The sequence below is a fragment of the Mastigoproctus giganteus genome, chromosome 12, assembly GCF_048544385.1.
Source record: "Mastigoproctus giganteus isolate SK-2022 chromosome 12, ASM4854438v1, whole genome shotgun sequence".
Taxonomy (NCBI): domain Eukaryota; kingdom Metazoa; phylum Arthropoda; class Arachnida; order Uropygi; family Thelyphonidae; genus Mastigoproctus; species Mastigoproctus giganteus.
The window spans coordinates 32988604-33003999 of NC_143586.1; positions in this window are offsets into that span (position 1 = coordinate 32988604).

Sequence of the window (15396 nt, forward strand, 5' to 3'; positions counted from 1 at the left end):
CGAATGCGCATTAATCAAGGGATTACTATATTTTATTTGTATATTTTAATAAACTTATTTCTTCAGTTTTGTCAGTTGACAAAAATTATTTTATGATATGCATATTATGATGCCCAAGGCCTTTTTCCAATGTTAAATTCCCCATTTGTAAATAATTTATTAAAGTTTACTTAATGTGTTTGTATGAGAAATGTTGTCTTTTAGCAATCTTTGGTCCACATTAGCGTTAGTAGAGGCATTTGATGCAAAAAGGCAAGCTTATAGCATCAGCCAAAAAAAAAAAAAAAAAACCACTTCACCCCTCTGTTCGTTCAGAATACCTGTCCAGCTGAGCCTTAAACTTATTTAGGCTATCAACTTCCACGACAAGGGATGGAAGTCTGTTCCACCAACCAACCACCCGCTGGCTAAAGGCAAATTTCCGCACGTCTATCCTACATCTATCTTTCCTCAATTTGAATTTATGCCCTCTCAGGTGATCATTCTGAGAGAGAGGACGAATCCCATCAGCATTGAGCATGCTCAAACCATTCAAGGCCTTATACACCTCTATCAGATCACCTCGCTGATGCCTAGTCTCCAGACACTAATTTGCAAAACTTAAGCCTTTCTTCGTAAGAGCACCCCTTTGTTCCATTCACTAATCTTGTTGCCCTTCTCTGTACTCGTTCCAGCAGCTCTACATCCTTCTTGAAATGAAGCCTCCAGACCTGTATACAGTACTCTAGGTGTGGCCTGACCATTGCCTTATACAAGGGAATAATCACCTCCTTATCCCTGCTAGAAAAATTCCTATATATCATTGACAATACACCATGAGCTACTCTTGCAGCCTGTCTGCACTGCTCAGAGAACTTCATATCTGCCTGCACAACCACCCCCAGGTCCCTTTCATTCTCTACCACTGTCAGTGTATTACCACAGAGTTGATACGTTGCTCTGGGGTTGCTGTTTCCCATGTGTAGTACTTTACATTTGTCAATGTTAAACTTCATTTGCCACCTCTCAGCCCATCTGCTCAACCTTTCCAGATCCTGTTGCAGCAGCGTAGTGTCAGTAGTGTCCTTGACAACCCTGCCTACCTTTGTATCGTCTGCAAACTTCAACATTAAGCTTGATATACCCTCATCAATATCATTTATGAATACAGAAAACAATAATGGACCCAACACTGAACCTTGAGGGACTCCACTAATAACATTAGTCCACGACGAACAGTGTCCATTGATTACCACTCTGTCTTCTCCCCCTCAGCCACCCCTTTATCCACAGCAGCAATTTGCCTCCAATGCCACACTGCTCCAATTTGTGTAGCAGTCTTCCATGTGCAACAGTATCAAAAGCCTTCCTAAGATCCAAGTATATAATATCAAAGTTATTCCCTGCATCCAGTTCCTTTGTGACTGCATCATAGTATCCAATCAAATTGGTCAGGCATGACTTCCCCTTAACAAAACCATACTGTGTCCGAGCTATAGCTGAAGTCTTGTCTAAATGATCCTGCAGTGCTTCTTTAACTAGTGCCTCTATTAATTTTCCTGGAACAGAAGTTAAACTCACAGGTCTATAATTACTTGTGTCAGCCTGCCTTTGATCCTCCTTTGTGAATTGGGGGTGACATTTGCACATCTCCAGTCTGTGGGTACCTCCCCTGAGTCCAAGGAAGCTCTCATAATTATGGCTAAGGGTCTGCTTACTTCCTTTGCTGCCTCCTTTAATATAACTGGATAGATCCCATCCACCCTGGGTGCCTTTCTTGTGTTTATCTTCAACGATTTCTCCTCCACTTTACTCTCAGTTATTACAAGATTCTCTAGCTTACTGCTAGAGTTGAATACACCTCTGGCTTTCCCCTCGCTAAATAACTTCTCATGTGTGAATGTCGATGCAAAATATTCATTTAGTTTGTTAGCTACCTGAGCAGGATCATCAACAGTTGACCCATCGATATCAAGTGGACCAATCTGATTCATCCCCTTCCTTCTAGAGTTTACATGAGTAAAGAACTCTTTGCTGTTTTTCTTTGCATCCCTTGCCAAGGATTTCTCGTAATCTGCCTTCGCCTGCCTAACCTCCTTTGTAACTTGGTTACAGATCAACTTGTATTTATCATAGGCTTCTGTGTCGTGTTAATTTGTATGTATCCCATGCATGTTTCTTCTCTGCCATATGCCTCATCAGTTCATCTGACATCCATTTAGGCCTAAACCTTGAACAATATTTCTTAGTTGGTATGTAAAGCCTAGTAGCTTCCAAGATAAGTTCTTTGAATGCTTCCCATTTTGCATTTGCTGTTGGTAACATCATCAGTTGGTCCCACTGTATAGAATTTAAATACTGTCTCAGTCCATCATAGTTGCCTTTACGAAAGCAATAACCCTTCACTTTACCCCTAATGGTAGTTACCTCTTTGAGTAAATCCCACTTCAGCACACTGAGATCACTGCCACCTAGTGGTTCATTTATCTGCAGATTCTTAATGCATGAAGAATCACTGCTGATAATCAAATCAAGAGTATTCCTCCCTCTAGTTGCCTCCCGAACATGCTGATGTAGAAAAAAATCATCCAATAAATCTACAAAAGCCTTGCTAGTGTGTGAGTGACCAGCCCCCAAATTCCAGTCAATATCTGGGAAATTAAAATCTCCCATTATAAGACTCTCTGATTTACTGGCCCACTCTATTGTGGGCCAGTAAATCAGAGAGTTACTGATCAGAGTCATTAGGCCTATAGCACACTCCTACTCTCAATTTTGATCTCCCAATGCTTATGTCACACCAAACTGACTCGACACTGCACTGTCCAGCGATGTTCACTGGCTTCACTTCCTTGGATTTTATGTATTTCTTAACTAATTTGAATGATAACATTCTAACTTTGAATGATTTCTTTTGTCTTTGTTATCACTGGCATAGATGAGGGCAGTACCTTGTAATGTAATCAAGGTGAACAACTTCATGTATCTCTTGGCAGAGTATGGCTAAACTTGAGTACACTTGTATATAATCTCATAGTAAGTATGCTCATATCAGAGTAAATAAACTTTAAACAGTAAACAAGTATACTTGAAAACACTTAACTGAAAACATCTAAAAAGGCTAAACTTGTGGAATATCCTCTTATTTATGAATAACTTTAGAATGATAACTTTAAAGTGAATCTTAATTTGGATTTATGCAGATATTTGGTGTAGAGTACTCTATGCCTCCACAGTCAAGAGTGGGAGTGCAGTAACACATATTCTTTGAGTTCAAGCTCCTGACTGCTAAATACAATTGAACTGGCAACCCGCACTGGACCACCGTGGCAGATTATAGTCCATTTCCCTCAATGTAAATCATTGAGGAGGCTTCCATCCTGCAGTGGATTGATAATGGCTGCAGTTTACCTTCTTTCGTTTTTTTTTTTTTTTTCACTATATGCCTTGCTGCAGTGTATTTCATATAAATTCAAATAAATTTAAAAACAAATAACACGGAATAACAGTAAATTTCTTTCCTGAATGAAAATTTGGTAGCATGTATTTTCCGATGATAGGATTAAAAGTTGTTAGATTTCTTTTTAGGACCCATAGTTTTTCCATAATATACAATTACTATCCCCCCCCCCACAAACCACCTTTATCCAGTTTGGCATTTGGTAGGAATATGGTCACTCCACACCACATGGAAAAAGGCCTAGATGTTTTCTTTAGACAAGCATAAGGCACAGACAGCCCTTATTATGATCAAATATGTTCTATGAGTTATGAAGTTGTTCAGACCTTATCACCTATAATCTTTCATCTTTGAAAAAAGATCTGCCACAGTGGAGTTTGGGAGGTTCAGATAAGTTGCAGTTTTGTGCACAGAACAGTTACTGATGTAGCATCCAGCCACCATTCCAAATTGTAAGTCTGTAAGATCACTCTATAATCCAAACCTACTGGCTTCTGAAATACTACTGCACAGATCCAAAAGATTTATATTGGTATATATGAACTAATATGTGTGCATAGAGAACTTTTGATAGTAGCACAAGGAAGCCACAGGTTTTGCTCACCAGCCAAAAAAAAAAAAAAATAAGCAAAATAAATTAAAAGAAAATAAACAAAATATACTATCAAAAGGTTTCTAGTTATCCAAATACTAATAACAAGAAGATTCTAAACATTTTTAATTGGTATTTGGGAATAGAAACCTGAGCTATAGCATTCGATAGTATCTGTGACTCCCCTGTTTTTCTTAATTAGTTTAATGAGGTCAGTTATCTTTAAAAAAAGTTTCTGAATATATTTTTATACAGTAAAAAATAAAAACCAAAAACTGCTAATGTGTCTCTCACATAGGAAATTTCATGTAGATAAATTCAAAATCAACTATTCAGCTGGTCTTGTCATTGAATCTTGCTATGTGAATTTTCCTGTATTTCTAGATAGTCCTGTAATGTATTCTTAACCACAGGGTCCATAAACTTTCCACCACTGAAGTCAAACTTACTGGTCTGTATTTGCCCATCACATCCTTTGCCCCTCCTTTGTGGATTGGGCTGATAGCACTTCTCCAGTCCAGTGGGGATTGCCCCAGAGTCTAATGATCTCATTAGCAATCCCAATGGGATTATGTATTAACATAAAACCCTTTTTTATTATAACAGGATGTATAATGAAACTGACCACTCTTAGAGCCTTACCTTCATTCAACTTCAGTAGTTTTTTTCCCTAGACTTCTCTGAGATTGATATCTCGCTTAATTTACAGCAGTCTGAATCCTTGTCACTATTCCTGTGTGGTTCAAAATGGTCATTCAACTGTAAGGGTAGTCACAGATTATTATTATTATTAGCCATATGGTGCGGCTTATGCCGCACCAGCCAAAAAAAAAAAAAAAAATTTCTCAATTACCCTGAGAGAGAGAAGAGAGTCAGAAGTAGAAAACAATCACCAAAAAAGAGAAGAATAATTATATCCAGCTCAGGACCCTGGGTGTGCCAAACCCATACTCACCAGATGTGAGCCCCTGGAGTAAATGCTTTAACAGTCCTGCAACTAATGTTTCTGCTCTATGTGCAGAAACATTAGTGACAATTGCTTGAAGACATGAATATGAACATTTCCATTGAAGTTTTTGTGGTATGAATGAATATCAGCCAAAGCTGTAGCTTTTGTGCCTTCATTATTTGACACTTTCATCCGATTTTAAAATACTGGTTCTTAAAAAAAAAGTAATAAAATCTGATGAAAAGTGTGGTCAGTGGTAGTTCCCCAACCTGAGTAATCACTTCCACACCCACACCTCTTGATTGAGACCTCAAGTGTTTAATCCTGCCCAGCTAAAGAAATCAACTAGCACTATATTCTGTGGTGGTTGGAAAGCAGACCAATTATTAAAAATTAATAAATCGATATATTAGCATACATATTGATATATAAGAATATATCTGCTGTTAATTTGGTCACAAATATGCATCGAAGTGTACAACGGGATGTGTTAGTGTTCTGTGACAGAACCAAGCATTCTTGCCCGACCAGTCTAACTGGCACAGAGGAGTTAGGTTTGAAGGTTTGCATGTGTGAATGGGTGTGTTGATCCTAAATATCATTGCAAAGTACCTATTCAACTCATCTGCTACTTCTATGACTTTTCCAATTTGATCAAGTAAGAAGCCTGTTTGATTTGCTATCTGTTTTTTTTTTTTTAATATACACATGAAAAGAACCCTTTGTCTCCATTTTCAGTGCCCTTTGTTAGCAATTTCTCATATTCAGTTCTGTGTTGTCCCATCATTGATTTTGTTACACATACATTTATAACACTGATATTGATAATCTGAGTAGGAAATTAGTTCTTATTGGTATCTCTTAATCTTAAACTGGTAACTCACAAGCAGCTTATGTCTACATTTAGCTTTTGTTTCTTTAATGCTAAAGTTTTCAAGTTCTCAAATATGACAGACCATAACTGGTCCATACCTAGATCTCATATAGCTACAGAATAACACTGTGGTGATTATCCATCCATTGATTTTGTAATGAACCACTCTTTTACCATGTGGATAATACAAAGTTAGTTTATTATATGCTTGAGACCCAATTACACTAAATTTGTATTAATGATGACATTTCAGAACCCTTATTGGATCCTTTTGTCAGACCATACATGTTCTAAAAATTAAAGGAATGTAAATTAATTTAATGCAATTTAGTGACAGTTACAATATATTGTTATAAATAATATTGATTAACTGAACTTATATCTAATAAAACATTTAGCATCTCCTCACTCCTTGACTTATCTAACTAAGACTGCTGGGGAAATTGAGGTAATGTTGAAGGTTTTATATGTTATGCCATGGCCTGGTCATGAAGTCTTGAACTCAATTAAATCTTAATTTTTGGGAAATAATGCCTTGCCCCCAATTTTTTTATATATATTTTGCATGAAATTTACCTTTTTCCACCAATTTAATTATAAGTTAATACAAGATCCATGTGGGATATTTAGAATTAACTTTCCAACTTCGCCCATATCATTTAAGCAAGGAAATGGAATTCTTTATTATTTTAACCATAATCTCATTCATGTAAGATAAATATGAAAAATTATTACTATTATTATGGCTACAAATATGCAAAATTTATTTTATTTTTTTTAATTTAATTACGATTTTTTAAGGAACACTTGTTCACATCTCACGGAACGCTAGTATTCTGCAGAACACAGTTTGAGAAATGCTGGTATAAGATAATGGTTAAGCCATATTTTGAGCGTTTCACATGGGTCAGGAAGCTTCATTTAGGAAGGATGTGGATCTTGGATTGAATGCAGAGAAGAGCAACGAAATGAGTTAAGGGAACAAATTTGTGTGCTTACCACAAAAGACTAGCTCTGCAAATTGCATCATCTAGAGAGACCAGGCACCTCTCAGGAGATCTGATTGAGGTGTTTAAGGCTTTGAATGGATTGAGTAATCTCAGTGCCAATGGAATCCATCCTCTTGCTCAGACTATACACACGAGGAGGCATAGATTCAAATTGAGGAAGGATGGCTGCAGTAACAGCTAAATATAAAATCTCATGAAAAGTGATTCACCAGGAATCGAGTTATTACATACAGACAGACACAAATAATAATAATATCCAGATTTCTATTGGTCTGATGGACATGTTTTATAAAAGTGCCAAATATAAAATTTTATATAAATCGATCCGTCAAAAGTCGAGTTTTATATGCGGGCAGACAGGCATGGTGAAGGTTACTTGCTTTACCTGTATATGCTAACGTGCCTAACTAGATGCAGCTGATAGATGATAAAAATTTGATTTAAAATAATGGATGAATGACAAGCATAAGTTAAAAAAACTAAACTATTATAACTATTAGGGTCACCTAGAAAATTATTTCATCTACCCATATGTATTTTCTGTAAATTGCATGTTTTCTGGTCGATTTGCCTGCTTTGCTGGACAAAAAACCCCGGGTTCTGGAGAAAAACCTTGCTATCTACACCTGAGATTGACTAACTCAGCCACAGAAAAAACCCCATTAAAGTTCCTCGTCATTGATGGGATTCGAACCCGGGCCTTTTCCACCCGGTGTGGGGAGGCTGGTGATGATACCACCATGCTACCCATGAGACATAATATATACAGTATAGTGCAATATGGCCTAAATCGCTGTTGTGCCTAAAATCCTACAAACAAAGTCATCCAATATTTGAGAAAAAAGACTAATGCCAAAAGCAATTCGGGAAGATATGTTTACAACAATGGGGGAGCATGCTTCTTCCTATTACATGGGTAAGAAGTGGGCAGCAGAATTTAAATGAGATAGAGCTCCTGGAAGAGGATCCATGCTCTGGAAGACAGGCAACGTCCATCACTCCAATTGTTGACTATGACTGGTGAAGGTGACAATTTGGTACATTTCCAGGGTCTTGGGCATCCCATCTGAACATGTATACAACATAATACAGTTCTTGCTATGAAAAAGATGTCACCATGATGGGTCTCAAATGCACAAGGGTTGTCAAGTAAGCATTTGCGTTGTTTTCAAACAGATCCAGCAAATTCCCTTGCAAGGTTTGTGCCATAGATGAGATGCCTCATCACTTTCAACCATCCAAACTGGAAACTTCTTCCCCTGCAAGGAAAGCCTGGTCAATTCCTTCTGCTGGCAAGGTGACATCAGTTTTTTGGGATGCTGTTGTAGTGTTGCTTGTGGATTATTACCTTCTAAAAAGCCAGACATTGACAGGGGCATATTATACAGACCTTGTGAGGCAAGAGTCAAAGCCGAAGAACACAGTAAAGAAGTCTTGTTCCACCAGGACAAGATACCTCACTAGTTTGCCTTGCCATGGCTGCACTACATGAGTGCAGCTTTGAAATCTTGGACCATCCCCATTATTACCACATCTAGCACCATGGGACTTACACCTATTTCTTTGAAAAAATACCTGGCAACATCCATTTTACCGCCGACAATGATGTCATTGCTGAGTGGATACATTCCTCGAGTCCCAAGAGAAAACGTTCTTTGCAGGTTGATTCAATGCACTGCAGCATCAATGGTAAAAATTATATTGACTCCAAACAAGAATATGTTGAAAAGTAACACAACCAGTCTCTTCAATTAAACCCTTCATATTAGGTCAGGAACATTTCAAATGCCCCTCATGCTTCTACCATATGCCATACCTTGCATTTTTCAATGTTAAACTTCAATTGCTATTTCTCAGAATGTCTGCCTAATATTTCTAGATCTTGTTGCTGTAGCATACTCTTATTACTGTTATTAACCACCCTGCCAAACTTCATATCATCTGCAAGTTAAGACATTAAATCCAATATGCATTAAGGACAAATTGCTGCTATGGATAAAGAGATGGTTGAGTGGGAGAAGACAGAGTGGTAATCAATTGACACTGCTCGTCGTGGACTAATGTTATTAATGGAATTCCCCAGGGTTCAGTGTTGAGCCCACTGATGTTTTCTGTATTAATGATATTGATAAAGGTACATCAGGCTTAATTTCCAAGTTTGCAGATGATATGAAAGTTGGCAGGGTTGTTAATAACAGTATGCTACTCCAAAAAAATCTAGAAAAATTGAGCAGATGGGCTGAGAGGTAGCAAATGAAATTTAACAATGACAAATGTTATATTTCACATTGACATGTTTGCAGATGCTACAAATGTTGGCACGGTTGTTAACGAGAGTCTGCTTCTCCAATTGGATCTAGATAAGTTGGGCAAATTGGCTGAGAAGTGGCAACTGAAGTTTAACATTGAGAAATGTAAAGTACTGCATATGGGTAGCAATCACCCAAGAGAAACGTACCAACTGGTGGTACTACACTCAGGGATGTGGAAAGTGAAAAAGACCTGGGGGTAATTCTGCAGTGAAATACGAATTTCGCTGAGTAGTGCAGATGGGCTGCCAGGGCAGGTCATGGAGTCTTGTCAATGATATGTATAGGAATTTTGCTAGCAGGGACAGGGAGGTGATTATCCCGTTGTACAAGGCAATGATCAGGCCACGCCTAGAGTACTGTGTACAGGTATGGAGACCTCATTTTAGAAAGGATGTAGAGTTGCTAGAATGAGTACAAAGAAGGGCAACAAGTTTGGTGGGAACAAAGGGGTGCTCTTACCAAGAGAGGCTTAATTTCTGCAAATTGCAGTGCCTGGAGAGTAGGTACCTGTGAGGTGTATAATGCCTTGAATGGGTTGAGCAAGATGCTGATGGGATTCTTCCTCTTGCTGAGATTAAGAAACTGAGGGTGCATGGATTCAAATTGAGGAAAGACAGTTGTAGAATAGATGTGTGGAATTTGTCTTTACCCAGCGGGTGGTTGATTGGTGTAACAGACTTCCAACTTATGTTGTAGTAGTTGATAGCCTAAATAAATTTAAGACTGAGCTGGACAGGCATTTGGAACGAATGGGAGTGGTTTTTTTGATTGATCTGCATAAGCTTGCTTTCTTGCATTGTATGCCTCTACTGATGTAATCCCATCAGCATTGAGCATGCTCAAACCATTCAAGGCTTTACACACCTCAATCAGATCACCTCGCAGGTGTCTAATTTGCAAAACTTAAACCTTTCTTCATAAGAGGAAACCTTTGTTCCATTCACTAATCTTGTTGCCCTTCTCTGTACTCGTTTCAGCAGCTCTACATCATCCTTCTTAAAATGAGGCTTCCAGACCTCTATACAGTCCTCAAGGTGTGGCCTGACCATTTCCTTATACAAGGGGATAATCAACTCCAGGTCTGTTGCATTCTCCACGAGGGGCGGCTCGTTGGTAGATACTGAAAACTGTAACGCCCCCAGGTTTTTAAATCTAAATATACAGTCAACGGAGTTATATGAAAATTTGTGAAGAACAATACAACGCAATAAATATTTTTAAGAGGAACTCTGTCAATGCCAGAGGTTTAAAAGTGTATGGATTATGTATGTGTGTAGTGTCGTGTACCGTTGTTCCTCTGGTCATTTAGCCACTGGGCCCCTAATGGGACCCAGCGTTGTCCACACTCTGTCCCGTGGAGGCAGACCAGGTACTCAGCAGTTTAGATATTATTTACACTGGCAGGTCCTGCCACCTAGTTTCTTGAGATTTCAGTGGCTAGGACCTTAAAAAAATATATTAATAAAATAAAAAGGAGGAAAAACGCTAGAATTGGTAGTCAAAAGTTGTGCAAGGTTCAATTTTGATGTTTAGGGTGTACTCTGATGTATAGGTAGAGTGGGGGAAGGAGACTGAAGACTGGGGGGGAAGACAAGAATGGGGATGATGTAGTGTATAGTGTGTTCGTGTCTAATGGCACCAGGTGTTTCCCCCATCTCCGCGTTGCTTTCATTGTGGGTGTAACAGTTCACTGTAAAGGCCAGAGATTTAAAAGTGTATGGATATTGTCTGAGTGTAGTGTTGTGTATCGTTCTTCTGGCCATTTAGCCGCTAGACCCCTGCTGGGGACCAACGTTGTCCACACTATGCCTCGTGGAGGCAGACCAGGTACACTGGTATTGAAATATTTACTCTGGCAGGTCCTACCACCTAATTTCCTGAGATTTCAGTGGCTAGGACCTAAAAAATAAATAAAAAAAATATATATATAATAAAATAAAATAAAATTTTCGCTCAGTGGGGGTGAAGAAAATTGAGTAGAAAGGCCAAATGAGTTTATTGTGAACGCAATTAAATTTACTCATTATTAAATTTTAAACTATGTGGGTATACACTTGCGTATTAGGTAGAGTGGGGGAGACAGAAGGCTGGGGAAAAAAGACAGAAATATGGGGACGATAGAGAAGGTGACCCCAGATAATCAGTGGGGCAGGCCCATGCCCCACCAGGCGAAGAGAGGAGTGGCAAGGAGGTGAGGGGACGGAAAATACCGTCCCCTCCCCTGCTGGGGGAGAGGGGAAAAGATAGGACCATGCAAGGGAGCATGGTTTGAGAACCAAGATGGCCAGCAGCAAGCTGCAGTTGGTCTTCAGTGGTATTAGTGTTCCTATTTGTGATATCACTCATGGGACCAGGTCCCGTCCAGTTTAATCAAGTCAGTTCTTATCCTTTATTAAGTAGGTTCAGTTGTTATTCCTGGTTGTCATGTATAGGGTTCAGTTGTGCTCCATTGCAGCGAGCACTTGTCTTCTTGCGAAGAGCTCTTGGGCGTAGCAGGAGAAAGCCACGTACTCTTGTGGGGATGATATAGAAGACGACCCCAGTGGTCAGTGGGCCTGCCCAGGCCCCACCAGAGGAAAGGAGGGGTGGCAGGGAGGAGACGGAGAACCCCCCACCAGGGAGGAGCGTATAAAGTAAATCGAGAGAGAGAGGGAGCTCGATTTAAATCGCCAATAAGGCGCTTTGCAGCAGAGCTGCACTGTCAAGTCCAGTGGTATCTGTCTCGCCTTCAGAGAGGTCTGATCAGGTAGTTGTCATTCATGAGATTCAGGTCCCATCCATTCTGTCTTGATTGTAGTCTTTGCAAGTGGTAGTCAAGTCAAGTGTTTGTCACGTTTTCATCACTCTTGTCCGGGAAGTGGAGTTTACTGGCCGGATCTGTTGGTCATTCAGTAGTCGTGTTTCAGTTAGTTACATTTAATGATGATTTGTTGGGGAAGTGGAATTCTCTCCAGGCTTCGTTGCATTCTGTAGTCGGTCTCCTCCGAATTTGAATCACATCTGGGGATTGGTGTCTTAATCTGGTTTGCTCTGATTTTCGTGAAGGCGTTATCCTATCCTATTGTGGTCAAGTGCCTCTGTCCAGGCAACAAGTCATTGCTGCTTGGGTTGGTTGCACCGTAGTTTTCATAGTAGCAGGTTGCTGTCTAGTCAAGTGGGCTTGGTGGTTGTGGCAGGGTTGGCCTTCTTGTGAAGAGACTTTGGGCATATTTGGACAATGCTGTGTAGGTGATGTCACCCTCTAGGATGTGGTGCTCTCTGTCTTTAGGGATAAACTGTAGCTCAGTGATGAATAGACCCGGAGGTCCTCATAGAGTCGGCAGTCATATGTCAGGTGGTCCCAAGTCTCCTGTGATCAACATGCACAAAATGGATTGTTGGCTATTCCCAGTCTGGTTAGCTTGCTGCATATAGCACTGCGTCCTGTTAATAAGTAAGTACAATAGAGTCCCAGGGAGAACCATGAAGGCGATTTTGGATACATTGTTTGTATGTCTGGAATGAACTTGCGAGTTATCCCCCCTTTGTTGAAGTTGATAGCCTAAACAAATTTAAGGCTCAGCTGGACAGGTATTTCGAACGAACGGAGGGGTGAAATGGGAGTAGTGGTTGTTTTTTTTTTTTTTTTTTTTTGGCTGATGCTGAATAAGCTTGCTTTCTTGCATCATAATGCAAGAAATGCTAATGCTCTACTAATGCTAATGCTAATGCTAATGCTTTTGTGGACTCCATCCAACGTTGTTGCCATACGGATTGGAGATAGTATGTAGTCGTTTCTTTTCTGCAGATCGATTCCCAGCGGAGTCCATAATGTGGTCCCTGTATGTCGTGCTCTTTCCTCGTCCAAGCTGGTACAGCATGCCTGTGCGTATCACCTCCCCGTCAAGAGGCAAGGCCCCAGTGATCACCTGCAGGGTGTGGGTAGAGACGGTGTACAGGCACGTGTCAAGGAAAGAAACACTGGTCGCCGAGTAATATTGTTTCCTGCTATTTGCCGCTTTTGTAGCCTTGTTAAACCACACACCTGAGGCGTATGTAGCTGCTGGAATGAAGACTGATTTGTAGAGGAGGGCGTGTGTGCCTCTTTAGGCCCCAGTCTCGGCAGATGACCCTTGCCACAATTGCTGCGTATTTCTTCATCTTTGTATGGATATAGTTCAGATGTAGTAGGAAAGATAGTTTACTGTCGAGAATGACCAGTTTTCCGGTTTTCTTGTTAATTTTAATTTGTGCAGGCCTTGTGGGTGTAAGGTATCCTATGAGGAGAATGGACTGAGTTTTGGTTGGAGATATTTGCAAGTGGTGCTTTCTGGTCCATTCCTGAAGGACGGATAGGGCTCCATTTGCTGTTGTTTCCATCTGAGCCCTTGAGTCAGCTTCCAAGATCAGGGTTAGGTCGTCCGCAAAAGCCAGCGTCCGGACATCCCCAAGGTCCATGGAGAGGAATTCATTCAATACATAGTTCCAAAGGAGCGGTCCAAGCACAGAGCCCTGTGGGCATCCTCTGTAGATCTCTTTCAACTCTAGAGTAAGGTGCCTGGATCACCACTCGTCTCTCGGTGAGATAACTCTGCAGGCAGTTGTACAGGTTCGTGGGAAGGTTTGAGCACCTCAGTCGCGCAAGGACGCTCGGCCACCACAAAATCGACAGAGATGACGAGGAGGTATTTTCTTTGGCAGTTTTCAGCTACAGTGATGATTCTTTCAAGTGCGTCAGTGGTGGATCGGTCTCTCCTAAATCCAAATTGGTTCTGTGCAGAAAGCTGTGCTGAGTTGTAGTAGGTTTCTATCCTTTGGCATAGGAGCTGCTCAAAGACTTTGCTTAGTACAGAGAGAAGAGTGGTTGGGCGGTATGAATCAGGCATATGTTGTGGCTTGATTGGGCTTTTCAGAATCAGTTTAATGTTGGCAGTTTTCCAGTCTGTGGGAAAGGGGCTGCTTCGGAAACAGTGGTTGTATAGGACCAGGGGAAGATTTGGGGCAAGCTCTGCCACCTTTTTGACTATTTCAGGTTCTATCATATCCATTCCTGAAGATTTCTTGTTTCTTAGTTTGCCGACTGCAGATATTAGGTCCAGCTGCATGAAGGGTGCTTCTGTGAGGATCGTGTGATATGTGTCATTCTCCCGGCAGATTTGCTCTTGCTCAGGGGAGTTTTGGCTGTCCAGTATTTTGAATATGGTGTTTAGGATGTTGTTAACCGATTTATTCTAATTTTTCGTCATGCTTCCTTGGGGCATCCTGGTAGAGGGTGTCACCTCTGGGCAGTTTGTTCATTGTGATTTTATAGACTGTTCCCCATGGGTCTGAGTTTTCCCACCGTGGAGACCAGGTGCTCCCAGGACAGCTTTTTTCGCTGTCTGATCATTGCAGTGTAGGCATTTCTGATTTCCTGGTATTGTTGCCTGAGGGCCTCCACCTCTGGGGGGCTGGAACTCCTGGCCCTTTGGAATGCTTGTCTCTTTTGGTTGAGTTCCCTAGACCACCAGGGAATGGCCCCTGGTCGCAGGGATTTTCTCTTGATGGCCTGCGTCAACAATTGTGTTGGTGACTGCACACTGGTAGAGGTCAGGGGTTTGGGTCTGGTAGTGCTCAGTCAACAGTCTCTGTGCATTTGTAATGATCGCTTTCTCAAACACATTCCACTCTGCCTTTTCCACAGCATATCTCTGAAGCTTATAGCTGGTAATGGGCTCTTGATGTATTGTTCTGTGCATGTGGAAAGTGATGGCAGTGGTTGGATGTGGTCCAACCCTCCTGGACCTTCCAGTCCGCTATATAGCAGGCGAGAGATCTTGTTGACAGGGTAACATCCAGAGTTGCCTCCCAAAGTGTAGAGGCAAAATTTGGAAGGTTATTTGGACAGTTTAGTATGACAATGCCACTGTTTGCCAAGAATTTCACCATTTTTTGTCTGTTCCTGGATCCTCTGTGCTCTGGGGTGGCACTGTGCCAGAGGGGGGAGCGACAGTTTACATCAGTGGAGATTAGAATTCTGGAGCATGGAAGCTCTGCCAGAACTTGATTCAGGTAGTGTGTTGCTGGGAGAATGTCCTCGCCTGGTCGACAGTAGAGAGATATGACATAGAAATCTCCACGGGTAGAGATGATGTGCATGCAGGAGGCCCACGCCAAGCATAACTCTGAGATTTTGTGACCGTTAGGTTTGGGTTCCTAACCAGAATGGTTGTTCAAGGTGTTTCACCATCCACCTGGACGG